Source organism: Lampetra fluviatilis, chromosome 62 (assembly GCF_964198595.1).
Source record: "Lampetra fluviatilis chromosome 62, kcLamFluv1.1, whole genome shotgun sequence".
Lineage (NCBI taxonomy): Eukaryota > Metazoa > Chordata > Hyperoartia > Petromyzontiformes > Petromyzontidae > Lampetra > Lampetra fluviatilis.
In genome coordinates, this window is record NC_136336.1 from 7,781,318 (window position 1) to 7,802,593 (window position 21,276).

The 21,276-nt window shown below is 50.2% G+C and overlaps 1 protein-coding gene across 1 annotated transcript in view; it reads right to left on the reverse strand.

Annotated features, from left to right (window-relative positions):
• Positions 1-13,171, reverse strand: part of LOC144951351 (integrin beta-1-B-like) — a 39,486-nt gene extending 26,315 nt beyond the window's left edge. Inside the window, exon 1 of the mRNA XM_078881567.1 lies at positions 13,034-13,171. The gene's annotated coding sequence lies outside the window, so the exon portion shown is untranslated. The remainder of the gene's footprint in view (positions 1-13,033) is intronic.
• Between the last annotated feature and the right edge of the window lie 8,105 nt (positions 13,172-21,276).

Here is a 21,276-nt window from a genome sequence, read left to right on the forward strand (position 1 = left end):
GCTCCCGGCATTACAATCTTGCACTAATATGCAGCAGCAGCTGTTTCGGCGGTTGCTTCACTCTGGGTCGCAAAAGTCGAGCAACCAAGGGGAGTAATGTTTTAAAATTAATTTTAATCGGTTTCGCAGGATTTGGCCGCGTCAATTTCCACAGTTGCTCTGCCGCGGCGGTTCTGCGATGGAGCTTCCGGGTCGTGCCGCGCGACATTGTCGTTCGGCACGACGTCCGACGTTTCGCTCCACGTGGCCGTCAGTTTCTGATTAACATTTCGCTTCGGACCATCCCTTGCGATGGAAACATCTTGCTTGCTACGCGCGGGTAGCAAACACAGGAAAATACGACGCTGACAACGCGCGGCAACGAACCCGAAAACACACGCCGGGGAGTTACACAGCAGTAGCAGAACCAATGGCAAAATCCTACGCGGGAAAATCCCCCTTGGATGTTCGGCTTAAGGGGCCCAAAGTACAGTCCGAAAACGCACTGAGCAGATATTGGCCTCGGGATGTCTAAAATGAAGTGTTTTTTTTAACTATCGCTTGGCATGCTAACGCCACCCAACCCCCACATCGAAAAACTAAATTCTTGTCCGATGAGAAGAGGAATGTGAACAAAGCGTGACATAAAAATACTCAAAACATTCGGCAATAACGCTGCATGCGGCCTTAAAAATTATATATATAACAGGCAATGTTTCTGGAATTGGCCCTTCTTCAGCACATAAGAGAGGCGAAAAGAGAGACAGATCGGACTATAAAACTGTGCTTGCTTACGCCGTGGGGCCTGGTGAGAATGAAATTGTTAAACGTTTTAAACTGGTGTGCGAGCAATTGCCTAACAATACCGTAGTAGCAGCTATGGAGTCAGAGGCATTTCGTTTTTGTTAACATGAAGTAGGCGCGAATTGCATCCGATTTATACGTTTTGTGATGAAACCGGCTTCTTACATGGCCACGGGTAGATGACGGTGGTGTAAGGTGCGGACACTACACAAGGCCACACAACATAATAAAAACTCCACCACACAACGAATTCATCCATAACAGAGTTATTTTTTCTCTTTGGTGTTAGATCGCGTAAATATCAATGTGCCATTAAACCAGCCACCATCCGACACGGCCAATTAGCAATTGTAAATGTCGTGGGTTTACTATCCAACACGCCGGTGTGCTCAACTAATAACGAATTGCCACGTTTTATTTACATGATAAAAACCTTGCTGTGTCAGAGGGTGGCGGGTTTAACGACACGATTATATTCACGCGCTCCAACTCAACAAAAAAACCCAACCTCTGCTACGGATGACACTGGTCGCGACACCTCCTACGTGTGTTCAACGTGGAATGTCGTTTGTCAATTCCATTTCACTTCTCGTTCCATGCGTTGACAATATTAAACGTTGAATCGTGCGAAAAGTGCCTCGGCTTCCGAATCAAAGCGTCTTCTTCAATTCATTTTTCTCGCGGGGAAAGTTGAAGGGAAAAGCGTTTTTGTTTCTTTAAAATGAAGGTGGGGAATGTTGACGTAAAAAAATACATTTTGAGGCACCCAGTATCACAAGAAAACCAAAGCTCTGATTGTTAATCATTTCACTAAAATATTACAGAAGACCTAACTGCCCATCTGTAACACAAGTAGAGTGTACGCCCCCCCCCCACCCCGTTACTGTACTAAAGGATACACATATCTCAGTAAATATTAATTACTGGGCCTAAATATGTTGGCCTGGTTTCATACCTGTTCTGTACATTGAACTCGACAAAATATGAGCAAAAGGTAGGGGCGGCTCTGGTTGAGTTCACATGAACTTTCAACATACATACAAAGCAACATTGATTTGGAGTGAGAAAAGAATCAAACACCCCCACCACCTCCCAAGGAACACAAGGGACGACGCACCACACACTGCACTGGGAACCGTATGAGAATTCGGCTCCCAGCGTCACCGTGCCCTCCACCCAGCAGCACGTGGCTCCCCGGCACAACAAAGCCCGGCACGGAACCCGGCAAACAGCCCAGCATCTGCGCACAGCAGGCCCTAGTCGGCGCTGCTGCTGTGAACTCGCCGCTCGCACAATCGCCGGCAGTGTCAGCAGGTCGGCTGACAGCACGCACACATCCACAGACATATTATTTTTCTCGGTCCGGAAGTGTTGGGCCGCTTAGGGACATTTGCCATAAGAAAGCAGCTCAGTTTAACACGTCGGCTTTCGTGACCAATATTATCCACAACAGAGGTTTTTGGGTTTAGCTGCGTAAATGTAAAAAAAGAGAGGACCTATGAACTAGGCGAATCGATGGAACTGTGATGATGAATATGCTTAACGGATCAAGAATGGATTATTTGTGTGTCCTTTTCACCGTCTCGCTTTGAAGCGTTTCTCGCTGGTGTCTGTCTCGTATGTACAGTTTTGTGCGCTTCCGATAGCCTTAAAACTGACATGTGCCTATCACCGTAACATTTCTTCAAGGAAGTTCTTACACGTCCTTGAACGGGCGGGTATCTCTGGTTTCCTCCCACACAGAGCTGAACACTCGCTGATGAAATTCAATGGGCCACAACATCCCAATGAATTCAGGAAACTCCTGAAAACGACTCCCGGAGACTCGGCGAGACTCTCATGGCGACAGTGTACGGCACGCGTGGAGCCCATTCAGGCAATGCCCCGAAACTCAGCGGCATCTCTTGAGCCTCCCTAGATTCGGCGAGATTCCGCCGAGTAATTCGCCACGGTGGCGAGATGTTAACTACCTCGCCTGGTATGCAGGTCGTGGGTTCAATTCTGACCCTGACGTTTGCGTGTCTCCCCATGATCGTGTGGATTTTTCTCCGGGTCCTCCGGTTTTCCCCTCCACATTAAGCATCAAAGTACGTTTAGAGTATTCTGCTGCAATACGTTTCCACGTGATAAGCCACTTTGCTGCGCTATCATTAGTGTCCAGGTCGCTTCTGGAAAAGAGCTACACAGCTCAGTGGGCCTTGTCTGGTGAAATAAAAAAGAGTTGTGAGCTATAGTTGGCCAGGGCCGATACAACGGTGTTTTTGCAGCTGTTTGACCGACACAGCCTGCAAGTTGCCTGTCCCACGGTCAACGTTGTGACACAGCCGGGTACAGGCGACGGGACGTGGCGAGATGGGGCCCAGCCCCACGTAGGTGACTGCAGGCAGAGCGACAGGGAAGGTGGGTGCAGCGCAAGTGAATTGGACCTTGGCTGCCGTGAACACGGAGAGACGCCGCGCCAAGCCCAACGCGTCACCGCCACCGCAGTACAAACCTCCCAGATAACAAAACTCTCCCTGGCCCACTGCAGACATCATACGCGCATCATCATCGGCAGACATGGTCAATCCGCTGCTGGATCAATGCCTCCCCCAAGCCGCCGCCGCCACCTTTCGCAGTACCCAGCGATTCGTAGCACCCACCTGCTCCCCTTCACCATCTCGACCGACATCGTCGGTGGGTGGATCCGGAGCTGCTGGCGATCGGGGGCCATGGTTGAGGTGCATTGGGGGGGGGGGGAGGGGGGGATTTGACCATACTTCACCACGCCGGTCAGTGCGGGTTGGCGAAGGGAGCACACGTTGTCTCGAGGCAAGACAAGTACCTAGCTGGCATGGGTGCCGCTATCCAGTCCAGCTAGCCGGGTCTGCACGGCACTCATGATACTTCACCTAAGCAAGGCAGTGCTCCGTCGAAGAACAAACATTACAGAGGGTGATCGGTTTATAGATACCCCATTAATGTCAGCATCAGCCTGGATGGAGGCCTTCCCCAGCGGCCGCCCACCACTGCCGCTTCTCACGGTGCGACAATCCATGGAGGACACGAACCGATTCCGTCATTCCGTCTCCTCGGTGTATGGACGTTCTTCTCAAAAATATTAGTTTAATTTTTTCACGTGGAGAGCTAAACGTGGGAAAACAGGCGCATTTGTCAACTTATATATTTTAGCACCTAACATTCTCACCGGAGTGACGAAAACGATTCAGTGCTTTCCTGTCAATAAATCCCGTCCCGCGGTGAATCAAGTCTGGTACCGGCCCACCGCTTACAGACGAGGACAGTGGTGGGCAACCTGTGGGGCGCCGGGGGCATCCGTGGCCCCGGTAACTCGTCCGCGTTGACCATCGCCGACCTAGGGGGTGAATCTTTGTCTACCTTCCGCACCTCCGATGAGCTCGGTTGGCCACGCACTGTGGCGAGTAATTTCAACATACGTACCTGCAGAAACTGCACGTAGGCGCACTCTATATGGCCGCACAGTTCGCATGTAAACAACACAGTTTACACTGGTGGGGGGGAGGGGGGACGGGAGGAGGGCGGTGGGTAGCAAAGGGCAGCTTCCCCGACACAGGCAGCAACTTCTCATCAGGATGCACACACACGTGGACTTGCACCCCGCAAGTTGGTGTCCTTACATCACACGTCTACTGTGCTACAATCCTGATACAGAGACTCCTCTACTTACGAGCATTCGACTTACGAACTTTCAGAGATACGAACAAACCTGGTCCGTATGTCCAGATTCCTGTTCGGACCGACAGTCATAAATTCAACCGCCGCGCAATGGATGGCGGTGGTGGCATCAACATCTGCAAATCATGAAGAACCAGTGGCATCTACAGCTGCAGAACGTGAAGAACCAGTGACATCTACATCTGCAGAACGTGAAGAAAGAGAGGTATCTACATCTACAGGAGATTATACAACTTTTAAAGCCACTTCCCGTGTTTAGTGTACAGATCGTACAGCATGTTTGGAATCAACAGGAGTAAAGTTGGATTAATTGACTTACCAACAGACCTCTGGAACCTAGGAGTCCCTGTACGTCACATGCGAGACAAAGACACGAGCCCGAGGAACAATTTAGCCGGATTGTTCTCTTCATTTTACAAAAACTTCTCCCAACTTTGAACTGAAGATATAACAACATTTAGCAATGGAAAGAGAGAGCTTCGACATTTTCGCTCAAGGAAAGAAAAAAAAACCAACGCTGCGCGGTTAACATTGTGTCACTCGTTGACCTTAGTCTGAGATGATGAGTCTTGAATGCATTATCAATAAGGGGCAGTACCGTATAGGGGTGGTGACATGACCAAGAGAAAGTACACTCCGATTAAATCAGAATCAGAATATATATTCGTATTGGAGGAATCTGATGAGCTATAGGGCTCAATTTCACAAAAGTCCAGTAACTTTTTCACAGATGTCCAGTAGATAACTGCAGTGTTAGAGGTCGTTAAATATCTGGTGGTGTCAATTCGCAAGAGGAGGCCATCGCGTGTCGGTGTCAGTCCAATTGCCAAATACGCAAACAAATTACACCGCAGATTACTCGGTTAGGATTACACAACCATCACCTCCGACTGTGAGCACTTGGCAGGCCCCTCCTGAAAAGGAGTCGTGAGACTCGGCGAGACTGTCACGGGTAAACAAGCCGGAGAGGTCCCTGCTTTCTTGGAGTATGGATGAGCCCTTACGTGACCGTGCTAAATAAAAATGACTCAAGTAGGAGCTGTGACTAACGGACTGACTCGCAGACAGACACAGTGAGTGTCTTGTAAAGTAAATATGGCGATGTGACTCATGGAAAGACTCCACTTATCAAGGCAGAGTTCGGCTTCACAGAGCAGTATCCTTTTGGCGTGCGACAAGCAAAAGACAATAGCCCCCCACGTCGCCGCCATGGTTGGGGAAACTGCTGTCAGCAAGCACCTTATACGGCGTGAGCGTGCACACACGCACATATCAACATACTCTGCTCAGCACGTACGGGCAGCGAGTGCTCCCAGCGCCGGATATCCCGTCCGCTCAGGAACGCACGAACGCCTTCCCAATCGTCACCGAAACGGACAATTCCACAACACATCGCTCCGACGTGACAACCTCCTACCGGCGAGCAAAGCCTGACATGTTTTTTCCACGTAACCCAACAATCGCGGAGCTATCGGGCACATCCGCGGAAATCTACGGGGCAGGCTGTATTCCGCAAAAGCTGCACGCATGTAAACTCAACCGGAGCTCCTACTGCCCCGCATTTTTAGTTTTATCCCGAAAAGAGTTACATGTCAGCGACGCCAATGGCACGCGCACGCAGGCAGCTGGCTGTGCCCGGATTACAGATCTCACGTTCCCGGTAGGGAGGGGTCTCCACATCCAACCCCGTTGGTTAGATAGAGCAAGCCAGACTCGGCTGACGAGAAGCTGAATGTCGAATCGGGCCCAGCGTTTTCGCTAGCATTGAACCAACGCTGCTGATAAGACGCACTCACAGAAGGTCATGCGACTGATGGGTTGTATAAAGGAAAAGAAAAACATTCTATTTTAAGCAACTTATTTGGCGGTGGTGCACATGCACAAGTAACAAAATCAACACATTCGTCAATAACAGTGGTCATTGAAAGGAAAAATATTTAATCGGTGTCGTCATTCCATGAAAAAGGGCCATTGGCCAAAACGACATCTATTCAATCTATTCCTTTTAAGGCCACGGTGTTATTGATAAATGCGTTCATTTTTTTGTGCCCGTGTTTAAAGATGGGAGAGGTAATGGGAAGGGGAGGCATTATATTAATTTGGTTAATATCCGCGGTGGCTAGTTCCAGGCGGTGGCTAAACGTTTGATCCCAGGGGGTTCCAGCTCCTGAGGCGGGCCTTGTGAAAGCATCCGCATCACAGGCATTAAAACCGCCCCGCAGAAATGTAAAAGCCGTTACTCATAAAACCACGCACCACCGCACTGAAAGACGCTTTTTTAGAAATATACAATACGTTCTGTACACTTACGTACAAATCAGCCAACCCGTGCTGCCCTTCGTTATGTCACTGAGGCTAAGCAGAGTCGAAACCGGATAGTGCTTGGATGGGTGGACCACGAATGTACATAAAAGAGGTGTGTATGTGTATGGTGATGCAGGGGGCACTACTGTAAGCAAGCAGAGGGCATGCTCTCGCATCAGGGTTCCCCGCCTTGACCAACCCTCACTGACCAGCGTAGTGAAGTATGGTCAAACAACCCCCACGACCCACACTGCGTGGGGAGCATTGTGAGCAATAACATTTGCAGGATAATCAATACCTCCGTTTCCGTATTCTCCCTCCATCGGCCCACTGGCTTCCCAGGCCAACATTATCCAGCAACATTTGCTTTTGCAAGGAAACCATGAACCAGTTTCGACCTTCTGGTTCTCGTCAGCCGAGTTGGGCTTGTTTCAACAAATGTTGCTGGGCTGGCGGATGTGAGAGCATAGAAGCACAGTACAACAACTGAAGTTGTTGTCCTCACAGAAGAGCTTGCGAAGTACCCTGTGCGTACATCTGTATTGTTCACAGTCGCGGACGCCCATCCGAGCACTATCCAGTTTCAAGTCTGCTTAGCCTCGGTGACCTGACGAGGGTAGAGCACTTTGGCCGAATCGTTCACTGGCAAGAGCTCTCCGCATCCAGCCCAAAGGGGTCTGGCGGGGTGGGGGGGCCCTGCTCAACGCATCAAGCATTAAGCATTAAGACAAACTCAACGTGCCGCATGTGCAACATTGAGGAAATGGCTTACACTCTGTAAAGTCGTCCGGCCTCCAGAGATCTCAAGGTCACCGCACAGATGTTTGTTCACTACAATGATGGGTTTGCCGGACCAGGAGGCATGGGTTTCGCGGATCAAACTTCAAGGTCACTGCTGGCGCTGCCACGTGGCTAAGGAAATGGGAGTACAGCAAGTAGGTTTGTAAACTCTCGCATGAGATTTATCTGAGCAATATCCCCCTACTGTGCACGGGGCTCTCCCAGAAATCCAATTTCCTTCCTACACACGAAGCAGAACATTAAAGGGCTCACGTCCGTGAAAAACACCGTCCGAAAAGAACAAGTATAGACGGTATGAATTCATATTCTCCCTCACAACAGTGAGTGTCATTGACAAATGGTTTGAGTTTTATGTTATTTGCGTTTGTACACCACTGCCAATGGAGTACCACCAAATAATGAATTGATTTCAAACTGGCCAAAACATCCCATCATGACAAGAAGGCCTACATGCTCAGCCAGCCTTTCCTGAAGAAACGATCGGCATTGTTACGTACAGTATAGTATGCGGCACTCTCTGTCGGGCTGTAGCGGGAGTCCGAATTCCATAATCTATCCGAGGTCGATACACACGTACTGTTCTCTTAATCACCTGGCTCCTGCCAAAGGAATGTGGAATTTCCACCACAAATAAGCATCCATCCCTCCATGCCTGTTTGATCAGGGAAGCTCTTTGTCTGTATTGACGTTGCAATTGTATCTGTTCCTTAGCTTTAGGTTTCGTCATCAGCCATGATGTATCCATTGCCGTATGAAGCCATCTCTGATGGTCCTAACATGTAACGAACAATCCAACCAGCACCTGCACACGACCTGCCTTAAACACTCCAAACTCTCAACTGACTTTTATTGTTTTATTATGCCAGGCTATCTTGCAAACGCTCTCACCCACGTCAGAATGTCACAACTTCCTGTGTGAAAGGTGCCTGGAAGGCCACGGGAACTGCCCCAACCTATGCCAACCCCCCCCACCCCGTTACCTCCCTTTACTTGGCATAGACATAGTGGTTTCATAACAACATGATGTTTCACAAGCAGCAGTGTTAACTTAAGAAAATACATGTTACTCATAGTCTAGTCGAAGACAGCCTGTTGAATTTCAGTGGAGTCTTCGTCTGTAGATTATTATCCATCAGTCATTTAGATAAGTATTATCCTCTCAAAGGGTCAAAAATGTGGTCCGCTCTTAGTTATTCATCGTTGGTGAGCTCAGTAATCGTATTATATACAGACTGCGTATAGCTATTTACCATTTTTGGTCTGCAGTTTCCAATCATCATCATCATTAGTTAAAAGTGAATCTACTGCTGGTTTAAGGCCTTGCCCCAAGCTGTCACCACATCTCGCAGTCCTGCCATCTGATAATCCACCCAGCACTGCACACGAACCCGCAGTCTCTAACAACGAACCTGACTTATCTTAAGTCTGCACCTTCACTCAGACTCGTTAGTTTAGTCTTGTCATCATCAGCTGCGCTTTGGTGGGTAAGTCGTGGTCATCATATTGATGATTTTCGTTCACTTAAGTATTGTTGACGAACACAATAAACGCGTGGTCGACGGATATTTTTGTCAGTAATTTCATAAACGAACTTAACAGGATGGTGCTGGTGCAATGTTAATACTTGTAGCCTCCCAGCTAGAAGAGCATGAGTTTGATTCTCTACTGGAATTGGTACGTTCTCCTGCTCTGAATGAGGAGGTTCCCCTCCACGTCCTCCGGTTTCCTCCCTTGGTAAAAAAAAAACACATAGAATGGAACTGGCATTGGCCAAACATCCCAAATCCGGACGAATCGCCTGCAATTTTTTTTCCCATTTAAAGCTTTCGTGACTGCAGGGATTCATCTTCTTGGTTCTTTCGGTAAAGAACAGGGCTGTCGGAATGACAGCGTCTGACGCTGTCTTTCCGACAGCCCTGTTCTTCACCTGAGGACGGCTGCTTGCGTTGTGGCCGAAACGTCGTGAGAATTGTATTTTATTATGTTTTATTTTTAGTTTTTTCCTTCTACGTGACTTTACTGAAAGAACCAAGAAGATGAATCGCCTGCAATTTACTCAATCGGGATAACACGCAGCAACATCACCCACTCCTGCGAAAACTTAGCAGGTCCATAAAAAAGAATCATTGTTGAGACTCGCCGAGTCTATCCTGCGTTCACAAGCGGAGTTATAAACTAACACTACAAATTGGCAAGCTCGCGAAAGTTTTCCTCGCCTTGGTTCCATGTAGCGGCGGCCCTGCAGGTAACAACGCAGGTGAATGACTCACCGGAACCACAATGCAGGAAACCGTGCCGATAACTGCGCCAACATAAGACGCACCTCCGTAAGTTATCGCAAAACACAACGCTTGATGCTTAATCAGCACGCTGATCTTTTACAATCCGTGCCCTTTCTTGACCCATGGCCACACATTTGTGAAGTTGGCACCATTGCTCCACATACGCATTAAATTAAATTCTCAGCACATCCCCCCCCCTCCACTATAAAACATGTACAGGGACATCCATGTAGACACCCCATTGCGGGGGCTAGGATCTCCAAAAGGATATTGAACAAAGCAGTGCGTTTAAATATTGTGGTCGGCAGCAAGTCCGACCACAGCATGATGATGGAAGCCCGCATCCAGATGTGGATTGACGGGGTAGAATAAATTGCCGTGCCATTTCACAGCGTTACCGTATTATACACGGCGGCGAGATGTTCACGACCTCGCCTGGTATACCCAGGAGGTCGTGGGTTCGATCCCGAAACTGACACCCGCTGTATATCTGGAGTTTGCGTGTCTCTGTCTCTCCCCGTGAATTATTCTCCAGCTCCTCCGGGTTTTCCCTCCACATTTATAATCAACGTCACACGCCTTTAAGAGTGTTTGGCTGCTATAACATTCCACGTGAGCTATCGTTTGATAGCCAGGTCGCTTCTGAATAAGAGCTACATAGCTCAGTGGGCCTTACCTGGTTAAATAAAAACATATGTATAGTTAAATAGTCTGCACACGAATTCTGTACTTTGCCGCAGGCTACAGAGTGCGATTATCACATTGGCTTCCATTCAAACCTGCCCATTCAAATCGCGGTCAGGGTAGAAGAGGTCGGAGTGGGTTAACTCAGCCAATCATTCCGCCGACCGGGGTCCGGTAAAATCGGTACTGCTTTGTGGTTAAGTCAACGGCGGGGGTGGTGAACGCGGTGATTCCATGGACGTGGCCAGGGCTGGACGAGGCAGACTTCTGCAACGCCTCCGCCCGCTCGCTGCTGGGGCAGGGAGACACAACGTGGGGGCCTTGCAGGGCATTTGACCAACACAGCAGCAGCAGGGGCAGAGGTCCTCGCGGGGAGCAGGGGGGGGCAGGGTGTGGCTCAGTCTGCCGGCCAGGGCTGCAGCCACCCGGCAGCGGTGCTAGGAAAGCCGGGGGGCCCGTGGGCGAGACCCTGGCACGTCTGAACGAATATAATCGGTGATCACAAGCAGGGATTGTCGATGTATTTACAAAGTGAAAGGGTCTGCACCATTGATGCAACATCTGACCGGGATAGACAGCCGCAAAAGAAACAACAACGATTTAAAACCATACAAACTTACCACGCAAGCCACAAATCTGACACGGCCTCAAAGTACAAAAGGGCCTCTCCCCGTTGCATTCGAGGCGAATGTTTGAAGACGTCTCAAGACTCGCCAATCAACTTTAGTTGATTTTGAATGCTAAATACGATTGTTGCTGTTGCTGATGATGGCGTTGATGGTTTCGGTTGCCTATTGTGCTTTAATAATTCTCTCAAGACGCCAAGATAAGAAGCCCAGCCAGGTGGTGTTGGTTCCCATGAGGTTGTTAACTGGCTGTAATATAAACACATCGTCTGATGTTGCCCATTATTACAAGTTGTGTTCATGGTGGTTGTTGTTGTTTGTTGCGGCTTCCTCAAGAGTTGTTTGTCAAGGGTTGCGCTCATTGTAAATACTCCCGTTATTAGTAGCAGTTCATTCATTTACACACCGATGTTTGCTATTGTTGGTTGTTGTTGTTGTGGTGGTGTGTGTCACTGCATGTCGTCAGTGTTGTTGTTGTGTGTGGTGGTTGTCACTGCATGTAGTCGGTGTTGTTGTTGTGGTGTGTGGTGGTTGTGGTGAGAGGTTGTGGTGTGGTGAGTGGTGGTGGTTGTGGTGTGTGGTGAGAGGTTGTGGTGAGTGGTGGTTGTGGTGAGTGGTTGTGGTGAGTGGTGGTTGTGGTGATTGTGGTGGTGAGTGGTTGTGGCGTGTGAGTTGGTTTTAAGTTGTGTCCCGTTCGTTGTCTTTGTAAATAAAAAGTATCAACTCTTAGAGGCGTGACAGTGTAGTAGTAGAGCCCCTTTGGATCACCGCTCACTATTCGCACCGTTAACTCTTACTAACGCTTACTAACTCTTACTAACTCTTACCAACTCTTACTAACTTACTAACTCTTACTAACTTACGGACTTACTAACTCTTACTAACAGTACACTCACTCCTCCACTTGCCGTGCCTGTCGCTTGCCGGTTGTTGTACAGTATTTGGTTGTTGTCTGTGGTGGTGGTTGTTGTCTGTGGTGGTTGTTGTCTGTGGTGGTTGTTGTCTGTGGTGGTTGTTGTCTGTGGTGGTTGTTGTCTGTGGTGGTTGTTGTACAGTATTTGGTTGTTGTCTGTGGTGGTTGTTGTCTGTGGTGGTTGTTGTCTGTGGTGGTTGTTGTCTGTGGTGGTTGTTGTCTGTGGTGGTGGTTGTTGTCTGTGGTGGTGGTTGTTGTCTGTGGTGGTTGTTGTCTGTGGTGGTTGTTGTCTGTGGTGGTTGTTGTCTGTGGTGGTTGTTGTCTGTGGTGGTTGTTGTCTGTGGTGGTTGTTGTCTGTGGTGGTGGTTGTTGTCTGTGGTGGTGGTTGTTGTCTGTGGTGGTTGTTGTCTGTGGTGGTTGTTGTCTGTGGTGGTTGTTGTCTGTGGTGGTGGTTGTTGTCTGTGGTGGTGGTTGTTGTCTGTGGTGGTGGTTGTTGTCTGTGGTGGTTGTTGTCTGTGGTGGTGGTTGTTGTCTGTGGTGGTTGTTGTCTGTGGTGGTTGTTGTCTGTGGTGGTGGTTGTTGTCTGTGGTGGTTGTTGTCTGTGGTGGTTGTTGTCTGTGGTGGTGGTTGTTGTCTGTGGTGGTTGTTGTCTGTGGTGGTTGTTGTCTGTGGTGGTGGTTGTTGTCTGTGGTGGTTGTTGTCTGTGGTGGTTGTTGTCTGTGGTGGTGGTTGTTGTCTGTGGTGGTGGTTGTTGTCTAGTTGTGCCCCCTTTTCTTTGTAACGGAATCGACTGATCTCGTCCTGCCGCCGGCAGCAGGCGTGGCCTGCCAGCCCCATTGTTCAACACCCTTCACTTCGCTACTGCTGCTGCTCCTTGCTCCGGCTGGCGTTAAGGTTGTGTGGTGGTGGTGGTTGTTGCGAGTGTAGTTGTAGCCGACACGTACCTCGTGGCTCTTCGCTGTCTCGTCGAGTGGCTTCTTCTGTTCGCTCGTCTCCCTCCACCTTCTTCACCTCCTCCTCCTCTCTGGCTGGAGAGCGATGTGGCTGCTGTGGCTGCTGCTGCTGCCCGGGCGAGACGCGGGGGGTGGGGACGGCAGGAGGGGCGTGACCCTGACTCACCACCACTACAACCACCACCACTACACCCACTCACAACCACTACCACTACAACCACCACTACACCCACTCACAACCACCACTACCACTACACTCACTACCACCACCACTACAACCACCACTCATTACCACGACAACCACTACCACTACACTCACTACCACCACCACTACAACCACCAATACCACTACACTCACTACCACCACCACTACTCACAACCACCACTACAACCACTCATTACCACCACTCACAACCACCACCACTACAATCATTCATTACCACCACTCACAACCACCACCACTACCACCACTCACAACCACTATCACTACCACCACTCACAATCACTACCACAACTCACAACCACCACCACTATCACTACACTCACTACCACCACTCACAACCACTATCACTACCACCACTCACAACTACTACCACCACTCACAACCACTACCACCCCTCACACTCACTACCACCACTCACACTCACTACCACCACTCACCACCACTACCACTACACTCACTACCACCACTCACAACCACTACCATAACTCACAACCACTCACAACCACTACCACCACTACCGCCACTCACAACTACTACCACCACTCACAACCACTACCACTACACTCACTACCACCACTCACAACTACTATCACTACCACCACAACTCACAACCCACAACCACTACCACAACTCACAACCACTCACAACCACTACCACCCCTCCCACTCACTACCACCACTCACAACCACTACCACCACTCACTACTACCACTATCACTACAACCACCACTCACTACCAACACTCACTACCACCACCACAACCACCACTAACAACCACAACCACCACTCACTACCACTACAGCCACCACTCACAACCACTACCACCACTACCACCACTCACAACCACTACCGCCACTCACAACCACCACCACTACCACTGCACTCACTTCCACCACTCACAACCACTACCACAATTCACAAACACTCACAACACTCACTACCACTACAACCACCACTCACCTCCACTACTACCACCACTCACTACCACTACAGCCACCACTCACAACCACTACCACAACTCACAACCACTCACAACACTCACTACCACTACAACCACCACTCACTACCAATACAGCCACCACTCACAACCATCACTTAATCCAACAGTAGATCGACCATGGCTCGTGTCTGTTTATAGGCACACAGCTGCTGCTGCTGCTGCTTATTGAGCGTGCAAGAGACGTCGTGTTACCAATGTGCACTCACGTGGCGTGATACATCTGTGGCCCTACTTGATACATCTGTGACCCTACTTGATACATCTGTGACCCTACTTGATACATCTGTGACCCTACTTGATACATCTGTGACCCTCCATGATGAATAAAGGTTCTGATAGTGTAGAATGATGGCTGGCTGTCTTCTCAATCGCCAATGTGTCAACAGTCAGAATCCACATTCTTGTCGAGTTTGTCAATGATTAACCCTGATCCTTGAACCACACCCAGGAATTGCCAACAGGCTGATGGAACTCAGACACCCATTGCTGCTTACGTGTGGAGACTTCAATACAGCAGGGCACAACAAGAGTCAGGGTTTCTAAGTTCGGCGTTCTAAGTTCTACTTTAGCTGGCAAAATCAGCAGGGAGCACACACACACACCGCATGCCCTGCTGTGACACATCTACAGTAATACACTCCCGCCCGCCTTTGTCTCCCTATTGGCAACGTCTACACATCGCACCAGGCATTCATTTGAGGCTAAGTCGACCTAGGGGAGGCCCCCGATTGGTTAAGAGCATCGTCATTGGTGTTGGCCGTGAGCGAGAATTGAACTAGGGTAGCGCGCTAACCACTGCGCCACCGCTCCCACCATATTCACCCAGACACCGACTACAATCACCCAGGAATGTCTGTCCTTAACGCTCGTGACGTCACTCCACATCGACCAGCCCCCCTCATTAATATCCATGAGCAGGTGACGTCCCCCATATAGACCCCCCCACATTCATAATAATTAGCGGGTGACGTCACTCCACATGGGGGGGGCGAGGCGCCTCCTCCCCCCTCCTCGGCGTCAACTCACAACCCTCACGACAAAGACCCTCACGTCACGTGGTCTCCGTCACGCTGCTGTTGAGACATCAAAGTAAAAAGGACGTCGTGATGAACAAGGGATTACAACCTTCACATGCAATAAGTCTGTGTCACCGCGCCCTTACTAATTGCACACTCACTGATGCAATTAATATCACGTCGCGCTCTGATTTTCGCTTGCAGGTTTCAGATTTACTGCAATACACCCCTCCTTGGACGGGCAAGAGGCTCGTTGTGGTAGATGTGAACCTTATGGCACACACACACACCGCGCCACACACACCCCCCACACACACACCCAACCACACACACTCTGCCACACACACACACACACCGCGCCACACACACCCCCCACACACACACCCCACCACACACACTCTACCACACACACACACCGCGCCACACACACCCCCCACACACACACCCCACCACACACACTCTGCCACACACACACCCCACCACACACACCCCCCACACACACACCCCACCACACACACTCTGCCACACACACACCGCGCCACACACACCCCCCACACACACACCCCACCACACACACTCTGCCACACACACACTCCACCACACACCCTCCGCCACACACACTCTGCCACACACACACCCCACCACTCACACCCCACACACACACACCCCACACACCCCACCACACTCTGCCACACACACACCCCCCACCACACACACCCGACCACACACACACCCCACCACACACCCCACCACACACACACAAAGGAAACCTTAGCTATAACTGCAGGGCCGTGTAAACATCCTGCAAAGTCTCCACAGCACGTACAGTGCTGGCAGTCGTTGCAAACCCCGTAGACACGACAATCGTCGTGATGACGATCTACATCATCACGACCATCAATACCAACAGCCGCCAATCGCCACGAAGTTGACGGTGACGTCACCACTGCGGCTGTGCCAGGCTAGGTGCACTTTGAGGCCACGTGAAGTGTCGAAGGCTCGCTGCTGGCAGGAGGTCTCGGGACAGACCCAGCAGGTGCCATGGGTTGGCTGACTGAAATGACCGGTAGATGCACCACCAGCTGTACCCCCTACTGTAACAACTTGCCGCATTTTATCCACCCGGCGCTACGCTCGTTGTTGTGAGCGTCGCTCCTCTGCCCTCCGTTGCTGCTGGAGATCACCACCGCCGTCATCTTCACCAGCATGATCATCTTTACCATCATCACCACAACCGCCATCATCGTATCCCATCATGACCATCATCACTACCATCATCACCACTACCATCATCACCACAATCATCATCATCACCGCCATCATCGTCCCCATTATTACTATCATCATAACCATCATCATAACCATCATCATCACCACCACCACCACCACAAGCAGCAGCATAATCACAGGAAGAATCATCATCACCACCGCCATCATCATCCCCATCATTACCATCCTCATCTTCACCACCACCACCCCCATGATCAGGACGTGTTCATCAAACGATAGCTGCATAATGTTGCCTCGGGGCGGACGTCCCTAGCTGCGGTCACCTCAGCTGATGGTCTTGAGCCGGATGGCTGCAGGCGAGGAGGCATTTGTATTCATTCTCTCTCAGCTCCAGACACACAAGAGTACAATGTGCTGTCATCACGAAAAATAAACTCACCGCCTTTCCATCCCTTCTAAACTAAACTCTAAACTAGTTTTACTTCTATGGGAACCTCATTTGCCAGTAAAAATATGATAATTGGACAGTGCACATTATCAGAGTTATGTTATTTTGTTTGTATTATGACTGCAGGTATTGCGGTCTATTCAAACATGACTCCTTGTAAAAAGGTGTCAGTTTTGTTGCCAGATAGAAGGGTAAAGAACCAATTATCATAGTTTTACTTCACCAGTTAAGACCCACACTGAGGGTGTGTCGCTTCTTTTTCAGAAGCGACCTGGTTATCACACAATGGTAGCTCAACGAAGAAGTGGCTTATCACGTGGAAATGTCTCGCAGCAGCTAAATACTCTGAACGCGTGGTGATGTCGATTCTAAATGTGGAGGTGGACAACCAGAGAGGACCCGGAGAAAAATCCACCCGACCTCGGGGAGAGGGACACGCAAACTCCAAAGACACACGACCTCCTGCATACCAGAGGAGGGAGTGAACATCTCATAGCCACCGCGACACCCTCTGATGTCGCACTGACCAGCGTGGTGAAGTATGGCCAACCCCCCCCCCCCTCCCAGACAGACGCATTGGTGGGTTGGGAAGGCTGCGATTTCCCGTCTGCCACGTTTAGAAGTCAGCTCCAGCCTCCCGTGAACCAGGTGACTCATGCTGCAGTTCGCTGATGCGTCGTAGGACCACGAGGGGTATACAGATATGTGAATACAATACCCTGCTGATGAGACACTCAATGTCGAAACCGCTGCCGAGTTCTGCTTGGTTTTATAAATTATGTTGACATACATGATACACTCGCAGAAGGGCGTGCGTGCGACTGATACGATGCGTAAAAGCTACTTTTTATTGTGCATTTTAGATGGAGAGACGGACATGTGAAGATAACATTTATTTAATCCAGCAGCGGATAGGTAATGACTGCTGCTGATGATGAGGTAAACACAAGCAAGGCTCCCAGCGGGATTTAGTTAATGAAGTCTTTGCATGCACATCCACTGAGCGGCCGATTTTTTTACATTTCCTGAGTCATTGAAACTTCTAAATCACCAGGCTGGAGATTACATCTATCCTCCTCGCTGCAGCAGCCGCAACGTTCCCCGTGGGACAGGCAACTTGCAGGCTGTGTCGGTCTAACAGCTGCAAAGGACACCATCGTATCGGGCCTGGCCATTTATACCCAACTCTAACTCACAACAATTATTTTTATTTTACCAGCTCAGGACTCTGTGCAAAGGAAATTAAAAGCATACCAAAGAGTATGGATCCCTGCAGTCACGAAAACTTCAAATCTAGATTGAAATAAAAAGCAGCCATCTGTTGGAGCAATCGGTGCAGTGGACCAAAAGATATTTCTTAGCTTCATTCATATGGGAGATGACTTATCATTTTTAAAAATCTGTCCAGTTATCTGTGCCGTTATCGCTCCTTCATCGAGATTGCGAACCAACCGTGTTTGTGTTTATCTTCTCGACCTGTTCGTCAGGTCCCCTGCCATCGCCAAAAAATGAGTAAACAACAAGACCACGTTTAGCACGTAAACAAGATCACGTTTAGCACGTAGGCTTTCGCGACCAATGTCATCCATAATACAGGGGGGGGGGTGGTTAGGGTGAGATCGCGTAAAAAAATAGATGTGTCGTTCAACCCGCCACCAGCCGACACACCTTACTGAACCTTACTAATTGGATGTGGCGGGTTTAACGACAGTTATATATTTACGCGATCTAATCCTAAAAAAAATCTGTATTCTGAACAATATCACGGTTGCTAAGCAAAGGCGAAACACGCCACGCGGCCAGACAGAAACAACCCGGCTCTGCTGAAGGTGTTAACTCGATAAGCGGTCACACGTTCCTGGAAATGACCAAAGTTATTGTTGTCAGGACCTGGGGGGAAAGACGACGATGGTGATGATGGTGACGGGAAGAGAGAATTCCAAAGTGGAGCAGAGAGAGACGTTGGGTGACCTGCAGTGTGGTGAGTGAGTGGGTGGGTTAGTGGGTGGGTGAGTGGGTAAAGTGTGTGAGTGAGTGGTAAAGTGTGTGGGTAAGTGGGTTAGTGAGTGGTAGGGTGAGTGGGCGAGTGGTAGAGTGTGTGGGTAAGTGGGTTAGTGAGTGGTAGGGTGAGTGGGTGGGTGAGTGGTAGGGTAAGTGGGTTAGTGAGTGGTAGGGTGAGTGGGTAAGTGGGTTAGTGAGTGGTAGAGTGAGTGGGTGGGTGAGTGGTCGGGTGAGTGGGTAAAGTGTGTGAGTGAGTGGTAGAGTGTGTGGGTAAGTGGGTTAGTGAGTGGTAGGGTGTGTGGGTGGGTGAGTGTGTGAGTGGTCGGGTGAGTGGGTAAAGTGTGGGAGTGGTAGAGTGTGTGGGTAAGTGGGTTAGTGAGCGGTAGGGTGAGTGGGTGGGTGAGTGGGTGAGCGGTAGGGTGAGTGGGTAAAGTGAGTGAGTGGTAGAGTGTGTGGGTAAGTGGGTTAGTGAGTGGTAGGGTGTGTGGGTGGGTGGGTTAGTGAGTGGTAGGGTGAGTGGTAGGGTGAGTGAGTGAGTGGGTGGGTGAGTGGTAGGGTGAGTGAGTGGGTGAGTGGGTGAGCGGTAGTGTGAGTGGGTAAAGTGAGTGAGTGGTAGAGTGTGTGGGTAAGTGGGTTAGTGAGTGGTAGGGTGTGTGGGTGGGTGGGTTAGTGAGTGGTAGGGTGAGTGGTAGGGTGAGTGAGTGGGTGGGTGAGTGGTAGGGTGAGTGGGTGGGTGAGTGGGTGAGCGGTAGTGTGAGTGGGTAAAGTGAGTGAGTGGTAGAGTGTGTGGGTAAGTGGGTTAGTGAGTGGTAGGGTGTGTGGGTGGGTGGGTTAGTGAGTGGTAGGGTGAGTGGTAGGGTGAGTGAGTGAGTGGGTGGGTGAGTGGTAGGGTGAGTGGGTAAAGTGAGTGAGTGGTAGAGTGTGTGGGTAAGTGGGTTAGTGAGTGGGAGGGTGAGTGGATAAGTGTATGTTGTGACTTGCATTGTGCTGAGTGTGTTGTTGTCTGGTGGACAGTTCTAACATATGCAGCTTGTAACACGCAGCAAAGTATTTGCACACTCTCAAAGCCTGAGAACAACCTCGAGGCGCGAGGAACCAGACAACGGAGCTCTGTGCTAAAGATATTTTCAGCCAATGATTGAGTGTTTACACGCGGGTGGAAACCCACGCGTGCGAGGGGGAGCGCTCTATCCCATCGAGACGGCACAGATGGGGGTCCGCATCTTCTGCTGTAGCCAGAATACGGCTCCTCGTCGACACCCACAACACCCACAAGATCCGTGTGGGATCCACCAACCCTCGCTGCCTCCAGTGCAGGATCAGAGGCCACGTGCAAAGCTACCACCACGTGGCTACAGTCAGAATCAGGATCTGTAATTTATTGATTCTATCAGAATCTTTATATATCCTGGAGGATTCCGATGAGCGATGGCGGGGTAAGTGAACTAGAAACTATTTAAACTGTTTGTTTTATTTTAGCATCGCAGCAGTCGAGTTTTTACCAAAGTGCATGAGTCAATTAACTAATATGATGGTGCAACAGATGACTCCGTGTTTAACTTGAACACAAAACCCACAAGTCAGAACATGCTGCCCGGACAAAGCTCCCTTCTCTGAACTCTGCTGCCCGCATATGGAACTGCCTCCCTCATGAGCACATTGCTGGCCAGATCACCGTCTCTGGTCTTCAGGCCTTCAAACGCCGAACACACACGCACACACACACGCACACACACACGCACACACACACGCACACACACACACACACGCACACACGCACACACACACGCACACACACACACACGCACACACACACTCACGCACGCACACACACGCACACACACACGCACACACACACGCGCACACACACACGCACACACACACGCACACACACACGCACACACACACACACTCACGCACACACACACGCACACACAAACACACACACTCACGCACACACACACACTCACGCACACACGTGCACACACGTGCACACACACACACACGCACACACACACGCACACACACACGCGCACACACGTGCACACACACACACGCACGCACACACACGCACACACACACACACACACGCACACACACACACACTCACGCACACACGCACACACGTGCACACACACACGCACACACACGCACACACACACGTACACACACGCACGCACACGCACTCGCACGCACACGCACGAGGCATCTCCTAACTTCACCGCACGCCTTGCAGGGACTGAGTCTTTGAGCTGCAGTGAACCAATGAGCATGCCGACTAGAGATGTACTTGTGTCTGATGTGGCTGGTGTTCACA